Below are 13,277 nucleotides of genomic sequence, written 5' to 3'. Positions count from 1 at the left end.
ACAGAGCAGCAACACAAGAGGAGGCCACAGAGCAAAACATTTTAACTTTTTGCTGAATAATCTCAAGCCCTTACTTCATCCAGTGCTGTATGCCAAGCCTTGGAATGACAGGCTGGGAGTAATTGTGAAATGTCGGTGTCCCATATGGCTGGCAAGGATCTAAATGTTTCATTCCTGTTCCATCTAGATCCAAACAGCTCCTGGCATATGTTCATTAGGGGATATATTTTTCACTTAGTACATGAGATCTTCATCATCTGTGAGAGCAGGTGCTTTATTCCAGCACTGAAATGTTTAGTTCTTCTTCAAGTACTCTTTGTGCCCAGGCTTTGCTAAATGCTAAAATATAAGGCTGTTTCAGCCTTTTTCAGTTACCTGTTAAATTCCTGGTTAAGCTTCAGTAGAGGCAACTCCCATGAAAAGCTAGGCCACATAAGCCATGACAACAACAGGAACCATGTAACACGCACTGACTTGGTGCTCACAGGATGTGGAAACCCAAAGGAATATTCTAAAGACTGGGGGGCAGATGCAGAAAAACATCTGCATGAGTCACATTGATACATTATCTGCTGTACAGCCTTTCCATTCACACGTTTCCATTCTGCAGTTCACACATCATCCATTTTTGTAGGCCCACACCAAAGCTTTGGTATATCTTAATGTCCAAGCAGTAGAAGTTATGCTGATTTATTGCTACCTATTAATTCTTAAAGTTTCCTATCTGGCTATAACAACATGAAATATTATTTTAGTGATGCAGGGGTTTTGTACAAGATAGAAATCAACTGCTAGTTATACAATGCAGTGTTTGTCACTCACAATGTCAAAAGGTAAATTGTGGTTTTATAGTACCCTCTTACATTCACCTGCAATTCCATGACAACTTAGAGCATATTACATATTAAAATAACTCAGAAAAACCAAAAAATGTTTGCAAAGATTGAAACATCCAGGAATTCTAGAAATATAAGGAATGAGTATATGAGACAAATGAAAATACTGAAAAGCTACAGAGAAGAATATGAATTAATTCTTCAAGATAGTCAGTGTAATGTGCACCTTTAAAATATAATAAATAATTTTATCCAATTTCTTTTGAAGGCAAGTCTCTGTAACTTGAGCAAGTAATACAGGTTTTAACATCACATGAAAGCTAAACGTTAACTTATTGCAGTGGTGCTGGACTTGCTTCTTTCAGTTATTTGAAGCAGCTGCACCCACATACTGATTTAACTCAAATGCTGTCATAAGAGACTCCTTGGGAAATCCTCTGGGTTCACCCATTCTCCCCACCATCATATTATATGCAGGGAGCCTCTGGCTAATGTTAATAATCATAAGACTTCTCTTTCTCACAGCAGCTTTACTAACTTCCAATCTGCCTAGAATAGCTTCCTAGATTAATGCTCTTTTGCTCTGGAAGTGCTTAAAAATATTCTATGATCCTGAGCAGCTACCGCAGTCTTGAAGTATTACAGCACTAGTAGAATGTAATGCTCTAGCATTGGCCATTGCCCAGCTTTGTAGCTCCATTTAATGAGTGTATTTACACAATATATAATACGGTAATGATTTAAAATAAAATTACCCACATTTCCTAAAATAAAGCCTAGAAAAATTTAGAGGTTTCTCTCTTTTTGTGCCACTCAGCTATCTACTTGCTCTTATATCTGTCTAGGAGTCTGTTTTTATACAGACTCTACTTTCTTAGGCCTGTCTTTGTGGATGAGAACAAAGATGTGGGGATCCGTCCAACCTTTATATCCAAACTTTCCCTCATGTTGCCTTCAGAGAGAGACACTGTTTCCTTCCCCTTTGCAAATTTCTGTGAACTCTGACTTAATCAGTGTATTACCTTTAGATTTATCCTAATAGACGATTTCCTATTGTTTCCTATTCACATTCTTACAAATGCTAATGCTTCTACTGCATGAGTAGGTGGAACCACCTCTTACCCAAAAAGCAGCCCCAGCCTGTTAAGGATTCCCTTGTCCCTTAACTCGGTATAAACAAATCATTAATCTCTTTGAGGAAACAGCAAACAGGTTTCATTTGTAAGGCTCTGTTTACATGGTCACTTTAATCTCACATAAATCCACCCTGCTGCTGAGGCAGATGGTGTCACCTTCTCTTGCTGTTGGTGCCTACCTTCTCCCTTGGGCTGGCACAAACATTTCTCTTGTTGTATAAAGAACTGAATCAATGATCTGAACTAAAAACTAATCTTGACTCTTTTTTCCTCTGAGATAGGTTAGAGGCACTCCAATTCCTTTCATCAATGGCTTGAACTTACATGGGAGCAAAAGGCTGTTTATAACCACTGAAACCTTTACCTTATTTAAACACATCTCCTTGTAAAAGATCATGTTTTACCATCAGATAAATTGTATAAACGTATGTGACTCATTTGTAGCTCTTGACTGAGATTAGATACAATCATTATTATTAAACATTCAGAGATACTGATTAATTTGACATACAAGTCTTTGCTTTGAGGGACACAATATTTACACTTTTATTCTCATATATTTTTTAAAATTCAAAATGTACTAAAAAGCATTACGGTAAATAGGTCTTAATAACATAACATATCTAGAGTCTTCAAATAGGTCTTCAAAATCCAGAGTAGAAAGCTTTACAATCCTGTATAACTTAGAGGACTAAGAAAACTCCATAAATATTGTACTCAGAATAAAAGATTTGAAGGCGGTCAAATGCAAAAGAACAGTTTGCATTTATATTTGCATGTCTGTATTTCAAAGTCTACAAAGACAATACAGTTCAGATTCAATCAACCAGTAAAATTAGGTTTCCTTTGTACATATTTATACTTTCAAGTCTACTTCCTCTATTAATTGCTGGAGTTGTGATGTTCAAGAATTTTACCCAAGATTAATTGAGGTTATATGTTAAAATGCATCGTCAGAATACACTTGCTAGCATTAATCTATTTCTGGTTTGGAAAGCCTTTTATAATTTTCAGATAACTTATTTTCAACATGGAGATTTTACTTAATTATCCTGGATGTTTCCTTCTTTGAATTAGAAGCAAAATAAAGTTATAATCCACTCTGAACTTTTTTTACTTGAAGTAAAAGACTTCTTTGTTCTGTTATTTTATGCTTGTGGTGATCATCTGTTAAAAAACACAAACCTTTTATAACAGAAATGATAGTCTTAATTCCTATTTATGGACTTTCTAATAAACTGGCTAGCTGGCATTTTCTTCATGCCCTACTCCCATTTCCCAAAATTCCTTCCCCTGAATTAACACTTGCACCTTTCTGCTTACCTTATAAGGTAAAAGAGAGCTAGAAAATATCCAAGTCCTAGCCCACACTCTTTAAAAAATCCTCTTAAGTTCTAAATAGTAGATTCCAGTACTGAAGCTGGTGCATACTGATATGAGAAGGTGAAGATGAGGAGATGAGCAGAATTCAGTTCAGAAAGAGGATGCTAATTTTTAACTCCTAAGGAAGTACAGTATTGGCACAAATCACCGGGCAGGGAAGTACACGTGGTGCATTAGGAGAGCTCTGAGCTAAGCACAGAGCAGAAACAGCTGCAATGGTTTAATGCATTGCTACCCCCATTTGTCCTGCCATCCCCTGTGCCCGAGGACATTTCCACAACAGAACTCTTTCAGTTCACAGTCGAGCACATTTGCTTTAATTGCCTGAGAAGCCAGTTCCTGCTAAAATGCTAGACTGTGAACCTCAGCTAGTGAGGTACAGCTCTACCCTGCCTTCTGCCAGCTCTGGTATAGAGGAGAAAAATGGGCAGAGAGCAACTACAGACAGCAGAGCTGCTGTGGGAAGCCTTTTCCTCACTCATCCTCTACTACTTACACCTACTCCCATGCTGTTCTCTCACTTCTGCCATGCAGCTCTTTGTGTAGCTGAATGGTAAACTGTCTGCTCAACTCAAATTAAAAATAACACAGAAAAAGAAAAAAGCCTCACCAGTTCCCCATTTTGATTATGCATGCCACTGCAGAGTGCCATGTTCAGAAATACATGAATACCTTGACATTTGGAAGAAGTGGCAGATACGGGAACTACTTAAAATGGGCTATGATGAAAAGCACTTCAAGTCTGCCCTCAAACTGATGTCTCCTCATAACACACACTCCAACCTAGTGATTTGTTGGGCAGAATGAATGAAACCTTGTGTTATGGAGGAATTTGAACTGTGAATCTTTGTGTCAGGCCTTAAATCATACACAAGTAAATCTTCTTCAGTTCACAGGCTTTAAGGAAGCTGGAAACCTGGTCCCATAAGCAAGAATTAGTACAGTGTAGTGGCATGCCTTATCTAACAGTCTTCATGATATTGATAAAAATTAATCAAAACATAACACTTTGTCTTACTTTTTTTGGCTACATTCAAAACCTCTATACATGAAATCCAGAAATTTTGAACTGAGTTGTTAGAGCATTCTGGCAACACCCTTGAAAAAGCAGTAATGACTAGAAGAAATCTCTAGGAAATAAATATTTCCTTTTAGAAAACCTTTAATTGTAAAGTATCAAATTTTAGGAAAAAATAAATTAATGTATTTTTAGTAGTAACTTATTGAAGTTGGCAATTTTGAAGTAATTTGTAATACACAAACTTTCTGAAAAAGCTTATCACCACTTATGAAGGCCGTATCTATATTACTAAAATTCCAAACTCTTAATAAATATGTGTACAGTTAATCTACTTAAGTATTTATCATTGGGTTTTTTCTAAATAAAATAGTTTTCACTTCCCTTTAAATAAACAAAACAACAAACTGACAGTCAGGTATATTCCTGGCACAGAGCAGATGCCTTTTCAATCCCTAGAGTAGGCAATGTATTGATTATATATTAATTAATTCCTGGAGCCTACTTCATGGAAAGTGCTGTGGGACTGTTGATCGAAAATGCCAGTAGGCATTAAGGAGTAATTGAATTATTTTAGATTTGTCAACATCTAAATTTCCACAGTACTTAGCAGGAATTCCCACTGTAAATATAATTGCTAGAATTAAGTAAAACTATTTTATTCTTAGACTGATTTTTAGAAGGAAAAATGATGTTTTAAGCAAAGCAGGGAGCTGCTCTTAAACACATATTTTCTTTATATCATTAAAAACACCCAGGCAGAATAAATTCAACAGTCTAAAATACATTCTTTGGGTTCTTTTCTGTGTAATAGTACATATTTCTGAACAACAGATTTTTTTATCCATCCATACAACACAGCAAAAATGACAACACAATAAATGCCAAGTTATAGCATTTCTAAAGGTGTTTTCCCTAAATGAATGACAGAAGGCAATTTGGAGCAGTAACAGTTTAAAATGCTATAAAATAAAATTTAAAAAATAACCGAGCTCATGCTAATATAGTATGCAGTACTATTTTTAACTCTATACTTCATTAAAATTCGAGGTAAGTATCAATACAGTCATAGACTGACTATACCATAGCAATATGCTAAAAAATACCTTGTCAAATTAGGCTTATGCCCAGTTCTTACAAGGCTCTAAGAGTCTGGTGTTGCAGTTCTCATTGATCAGTTCTGCTACATGCTTTAACAGCAACACTGAGGTTCACAACAGAAGAACATATTTTTGTATTGTCCCATCCCAGCTCATTTTATTTCTGTATCACAGACACACCATTCCACCCCTCCACCATCTATATTATTTAATTGTTTTTAATTAGAGGTTATTTTTAACCTGGATTATATCTATTATGAAATTTGCAGCACAGCTGAACAAAGTTTTTGCCTGCACTAAGGATGTGTGCAGAGCACCCAAGAAGCAGACTGTGGTCAGAACTTATTAAAGCAGCCCAGCTGCTAAAGAAAATGCATCAGGGAACTACAACTAGAGAAACTTTGTTATTTGACAGTGTGGTATCTGTAAGAACATAGGTCTTAAAGATGTATTTTAAGATTGCCCTGTATGAATCTACATCAGAAATCATGCTGATTCCTTGTCTTTTGTTTAAAAGAAACCAAAGCTGCATTTTATATTAAAAAAAAAAAATTGCTAAAATGCCTAAATATATAAGAAAGAAGCTGTTGCAGTTAATTAAATCTTTTATTATCTCAGAGGAAATGCACTGAACACATATCTTTTGTGCTAAAGGGGATATATTCATGTCTCTATGTGAACAGTGCAACTGTTGTGCCTGCCCTGAGTTCTCACTGTGCATGTGTTCAGAGCCCTCTTTCCAAACACAGCGCCCAAATGGCACCACCATCACTCTCAGACAGAAGCTGCAGCAGATCAAACATTTGCTTTTACTTGAGCAGGCAATCAGACCCTTTCTAGATCTTTTGTATTACAGTGCAGCTGAACAAAATGAAACAATTCACAAACCCACATTTCCAACCCACAACACCAATTTTGGATGGGATTTGGGAGTATATCTGAAAAAAAAAGAAGTAGTGGGTGAGGTAAACTGAAGACACAGAGAGTCTTTGTCAGACCTTTACACCTCTAAGAAGGGTTAAGTGATAGCTGGTCAATGCAGTCATTGTCATTGACACAAATAGTGTGATTTCTGTGAAAATAATTCAAATTACTACAGACACTTATTTTCTGTTTTGTCTAGATTTTTAGTAAATAATTTGTTATAGTTTAGACTGACCTTGATGTGAGATTTGCAGAGTTTTCAATCAACTTATTTTGTGACTTCCTCTTTATACACAAACAAACAGACTTACTGGGTATTGACATCCCAGCTTTTACCTGTTTTATCCCAGCTTCTTGTTCTCATTGTGCAATTGTCCACATTAAAAAACCTTCTGCACAGCATTGTTTGAACCTGGATTCATTTACACTACTGAGGATATAGGTTTATATCTAGTTTTACTTCCAGTCGAACTCTAACTACAAATATAATTTCCCATCAGGAATCAATGGTTACATTGTTTTAATTTAAAACCAGAGCCGAGTGGTAACCATTCAACTTTTCCATCTCTTTTTTTTTTCCCCTATCCATCTTCCCAGCCATCATGTGAGATTCAAAGTTCATTCTAAACAGAAGAAAAATACATTTTCAATAAATTTGCTGTTTCTGATTAAAAAAAAGTTTTAAAATAAGACCTGGATTTACAGGTCTAGCAAGTAAGGGTGCCCTTTTCACCATAGGCTATCCGTTGGTAATTAAATCACTCCAGTAATCTGATACAGCATTAGATCTTTAATAGCATGATAGCACTGTCACAGGCATTTTACATCCTAGAACCTGCAGTAAATTAAAAAGTCCTTGGAGACCATCACTACTTGACCTTTTGGTCTGCTGAATTCCAGGCAAGGCAGAAAAAATCGGCTCTACTTTTAGCAACCTCCTGCACATTAGTTCAGTGTCTTATCAATGCTTGCCTACATTTCCTTCTATCTTTGGCAAATACAGCTCTAGAATTGATCCTACCTGAGAAATTTGAGACAGCTGGTAAAGTTCCTGGGAGAGGCAAGCTGACAACAGTGTGTTGTAATTTGAAGGAGAATTAATCTATAGCAAACTGACTTCTGACTTAGATAATCCTTACACATGCTTATTAGGCCTTCCCTTTTGTGCATTGTCTTCTTTAATTTGTCTCAGCTTTTTAGTGTGTTTTCATATTGACAAGCTTTTGAATGTGGTCTTTCATGTCCCAAAGTTTTCTTCACATCTGCTTCTAGCAGCTCAGGGTATTCTCTTTTGCATCTCTCGTGGGCAGGTGGATGGACCTTGCCTGGGTGCAATGGGGCCTGCAGAGCCATCAGTACCCTCCATGGCCAGCGGTGCCCAGTGAGGGTGGCCCTCAGCCCAGCAGGCTCAGCCCATGGCACTCCTCAGCAGCACTGAATTCACAGGGCCTCTGTGCCTACTTGGCAGTCCTGCCTGGAAACTTCTGCTCTCCTCACACAAGCAGCAGCTCATTTGTCTCATAACAGAAATACTTCAATTGTTCACTTCATAAGTGGCCCGTGACCATGGAAATGTATTGGTATCTGAAAGAGACGGCAGCCCATGGGATCAAACTGAAGGTCAGCTTATGTTTCCCTTTTGGCTTGTTGTAGGTGTTTCCTCCTGTAACTTAAACACAGGAAGAAATAAGACTTTTCTCTCTGTATTTCCATTTTGACATGAATATTTTTATCACCTCTTCTGTTACCTCAGTTCTGTACTCCCTTTTCAATATGCACATGCTCTCAGCTCCTGGGCCCCTGAAGTCTTCAAGCTGACCTGTCTGCAAATAAACCTATTTTTACACATACGTGCATGTGTTATACATACATATATACATTAAGGTTTTTCAGCAGTTCACTGAGCTGCCACCTCTGCATGGCTCCTGGCACAGGGGAGAGCCAGCATGTCCCTGAGCAGAAGTGACTGCAACCTTAGATGGCAGCAGCTGTTGGACAAGTGTGGCTGAGTCAGGTAACTGTACCCTCAGCTACCACTGCAGAGAAAAGATGGATTTAAAGCCTCTTGCTGGTGTTCTGTTCCCCACCCCCTTCTTCAGCCCAGGCCTCCCCTGCCTCTGGGAGGAGTAGGCTCAGGAGACTGAACATCAGCAAACATTGTAACCACTGCTGTTGGGCTTAGCTTATACTGCTGAGGGTACAGAGCCAGTCAGAGGAGCACCCACGTGGGCTCGGTGGGAGCCATGGCAGCATACTGAGAGGGAAGCAGCAGGACTGCCAGCTCTTGATGTGCTTTGTAAAACTCACATTCCACCTCACTGCAAAAGCTGGCAGAGGGGATGAGTGGATATTTAACTAATATTTAGAGACTCATCAGAAAAGAACATAGCACAAGGAAAAGAAAGGGAAAACCTGTCTGTTGCAGCAGCCCCAAATTTTAGGGATAAAGTCAGGACTGTATAGATATGGATCTGCCTCAGTGCTGGTATGAAACAAGCCAAAATAGAAAATAAGTGACTGCTGTAATAAGAACTGATTTTGATCCTGTTTCTGTACACTTTTTTTAGCTGAATGCAGATAAGGAATGCTGTGTTGGAACAAAATCTGGGCTTTCAGGCTGAGAGAACATGACATCAGTATGGAGCGATCAAAATATGTGTGTGACAATAGCTGTTACATTTGGATTAGCTAAAACAATGACACTTAGATTGCACCTTTTAAGTAAGCATATCAAAGTTAACAAGTGTAACAGTATGATTATTTCATAAGCATTGCATGAATGAAGCATGCAACTGGTGTCTTAGCTGGTGTGTCAGCCTGGGACTGCTTATGGCTCTTTCTGTGCAGCCCCCTGGGGCTGGCAGCAGAAGGGGCTACTGCCTTATCTTCTGCCTTATCTTTTGCCCCCACAGCTGAATTCTCTGGGCTGCAAACAGCTCTTCAGCCTCTGCTAAGAGTTAGCAGGGTCCTGTCATTTTGTACTCTTCAAAACTACTTTGTCTCCATCTTCATAAATAAAGAGATGCTATCAGGTAGGGAAAAAAGGAAGGAAAGGAAAGGAAAGGAAAGGAAAGGAAAGGAAAGGAAAGGAAAGGAAAGGAAAGGAAAGGAAAGGAAAGGAAAGGAAAGGAAAGGAAAGGAAAGGAAAGGAAAGGAAAGGAAAGGAAAGGAAAGGAAAGGAAAGGAAAGGAAAGGAAAGGGAAAGGAGGGATTTTCCATCTGAGTGGGACTTGGCAGACATGCTGAAAGCTTGTTTGAAGGCCCATACCACATACCAGGTGGTGGGAGAGCAGAAGGAATGCTGTACTAATTCTCCCTGCAGCCAGACTCATGTCCAGAAGAGATTTTTCACTGCAGATGAAATGGCTATATTCTGCCATGTAACTATCTCCTGAGGGGCCCTTAAGCATTCTTTAACTTCAGTTTAGGGTTAAGAGGTAAGTCTGGCCTGTATGGCTACAAAATTTAACCACAAAAGGGCTGGAAATTCTGCTCTAGCAGACATTTTTACAGTCCACAAAGGAGCACAGATGCTGACAGACAAAACCTTACTATAAAACACTGTGATGCTCCAGTCCTCAAGAAGTTATGATACAGCCCATCACAATGTAAAATATTTGAGACTGCAATTACTTTGCAAATCTGCAGAGCAGAGCTAAAGTGAAAGAATAAAATGCTTGCTTAGGCTTTAGCTCTGAAATGCTGACTCTGCATTTTAACTTTAGTCACTAGCTAGAGCTTCAGTAACTGCTTTGAAATCTGTGTGTAGAGAGGAGGGGAAGGAATGCATTGCACTGGTGCATGACTGAATTCTCAGGGACTTTGAGAACTGGAATCTCTGATCCAAGCAATTAACCAAAATTTCAAGACTTGGCAGCTGTTTGTTTTCTGAAAGGAAGCAATGATATGACCACAGCAGCAGAATGACAGTGCAGGCAGAGAGCAAAGAATAAACCTTTCTTAAATTCCACCCCTTAAGAATGAGCTCAGATTTTTATGATCTGGTCTCACAAGAAAAAGGAGGAAAAGATTACTTAGGACCATACTTGCATGCTGTCACAAAATTCCCACTAGCTGGCATTGTAACAAGTAGCAGTTCTCTCACAGTTATTTTGTGGAGCAAAAATACTGCTACATTTGCTCCTAAGTCTTCAACTCAGAAAAAACAGTATTAGCAGTAAAAACACAGTAACTCATAAATAAGCACTCTCAGCAAGGCCAAACCCAGTCTAACACTTTTTTTTTTTTTCTCCTTCAGACTCACCCATTGTCTTCAGGTACAAAACAGTGTTAGTGTTACTAAGATAGATGGGAGACACCATCTCTTACAATAAAAGCCTTTCCTGCTCTTAACTAGCATCCCCAAAGATATTGTAAATAATGTAGAAACACTGTGTCTCATGCTCTTACTATTTCCATCCTTTCCTCAGTCTACAACGAGGTTGTTTTTTTTGTTTTGTTTTGGTTTTTGTTTTTTTTTTTTTTTTTTCTGCACTGTTACACAGATGAGAACTGAGGGATTGCTTCTTGTTCAGCCACTTCCAGCAAACAGAATTCAGCCATGGCAGGGTATGAGCTACAACACAGGAATAACTAAGGGCTTATGGCAGAAGGATGTAAGTATTTAATAGCTTGTAAGTGCCTTGAATGATGAACTCTAGAGCATTTGAAGAACTGTCTATCCACCCACCAAAGATTACTTAGTCATACAAAATCTTGGCTTATGTTTTACAAGGAATTTCTGCAAGGTTACACACCTGGAATAAAATTTAAAGTGAATGAAGCATTAAGGACCTTTTAAGTGTCAGCTTGTTTGACATTTTTTCAAGCATCTGAAATGTCTGCTATTAGATGCAGAGCTAGTAGGCAGAGTTGGTTGTTTTGGTTTCTTCTTAAAGTGTTTGTGGTGCTTTGAGAAATAGTGACAGAGAGAGATTTAAAGATTAATTATAACATTGCTAAATGTTAATTTTTTGAAGACAAACAACCCTCTAATGATTTTCAAGTCTAGATGTAGCTTAATTCAAAGGCTAATATAGATTGTGATACAAAGAGATCATATACTAACCCACACAGAAATTGTTGTTTAATATATGTATTACAGAAGGGCTTTAGAGACTTAATAATAAAAAAATAGGACTGCAATACTCATAATACTCTATCTTAAAATTTAGCAGAGCTTAAAGTATTAAGAATAAAAAAAATAATTGCTTAGGATCAGTGGGGCAAATATGTTCTTTTTCTATACATTGAATTTAACAGAAAAAAAATAGTATTTGACTGGCTAAACAGTCAAATGGGGTCAACAGTGACAGTGAACACATTTAAGAAGGTATTTATAGTTTAAAATTTATTGGGCAAGATCATGACATTCACAAGAAGATGATGGAGTACAGGGCAGATTTTTTCAGGATTCCCTGGTCCTTGAGAAGGTAAAAAAAGAAGAAATGGCAAAATACTTGTACTAGGAAAAACATGGGGTTGTGTGAAGACCAACATAAAGGTACCTTACCACCAACAGTATTAATTTACTTCCCTCTCTATTGATGTTATGTGAGGATGAAAAATTATTAATATTCTTGTCTATCTATAAAAATATTTAGAGATGTTTATTTTTAAATGTTTTTGGTGCTATTTTTATATCTGTAGCATAAAGAGAGAATAATTACTACAATTGTTAGCTAGTTGTAAGACAATTAATACAAAATTCTTCATATCTGACCAGTTGCCTATTTTTTAAATTTTGAAATTGAAGATTATTTTCTTAGTTGAGCTCTAATAAATGCAGCATATGTGCATTGTCTTACTAATTAGTATGCTTATGTAAAAGTGGATGTACCATATTTATCTTGATTTAAGATAGGAAGATCCCAGATGAGCTTCCTTGCTGTTTCTGTGCTTAAACAATGCACAGAAAATGTCCTGGGATCTAATTTTCCCTCCTTGCTGAATTGTGGTCATGACAACCATCTGTACAAGGATAAGCTTCACAGTATTGTCTTGTTCAAGGGTATCATTTTGATGTTATGTGGTGTGATACAATAAGGTAATGGCAAATAATACTGTGCAGCAGTTGGTGCTCTCATCTACATACACTGACAACTTACACTTTTGGTTTTTGTGTGTTTTCGTTTGCTTGTGTAATATTTATGTCAGCATTGAGGCAACAAAAATATAAAAAACACTAACTTGCAAAAAATACATTAACGTTTGAGAGAAGGACTAAGGGAAATGCCATTGTTCTGACTCTTCAAATTTATCCATCTCTGCTGGGTACTGGGGAATTGACACTGAAAAAGGAAGCTGTGATGTAGCCAATTATTGATGTTTATTCTGTTGCTGACTAGAAAGTTTGCTTTTTAACTTAGCTTAACACTGGTTCTCACACAACCATTGTGATTTAAAACCAAGAATTTCTATGTGGATATACTTCAGATTGAGTCTTTTTTTTTTCCTCCTTTTTTGCCTTCAGCACCAACAGTACCTGACTGTTGTTCACCTGACTGTACATGAAAATCTGTAAAGAGCAACCAGGGCCCTTTGTGTTGTCCAAGTCTGTTTTTAGCAGAACATCATGACACCAGAACAGTGTCTAGTTAGTGCATCCAAGAGAGAACTACCCCCTCAAACTGGTATTTAAAACAACTCTGAAAAAGGGATTTTGATTATAAATACCACTTTATTCTGATGTAACTTGGAACTGGCCAGACTAAGCTGTACTCCAGTGCTCTTCCCAGGCTTCCCTCCCTGTGCCCTTTTACAGGGATGGCAAGCTGCTCCAGTACCTTAGTTTCAGTGGCTTATCCCAAGAGGGAAGATGGCTTTGAGAACTTGGGCAGTTTGAGCAGAGAAAGATTGGAATCCTAAATTCACCATCCAG

The sequence above is a fragment of the Agelaius tricolor genome, unplaced genomic scaffold (genome assembly GCF_023055355.1).
Source record: "Agelaius tricolor isolate 1412-34295 unplaced genomic scaffold, bAgeTri1.0.p SCAF_11, whole genome shotgun sequence".
NCBI classification, from domain to species: domain Eukaryota; kingdom Metazoa; phylum Chordata; class Aves; order Passeriformes; family Icteridae; genus Agelaius; species Agelaius tricolor.
Note: the sequence above shows the minus strand (reverse complement) of the source record.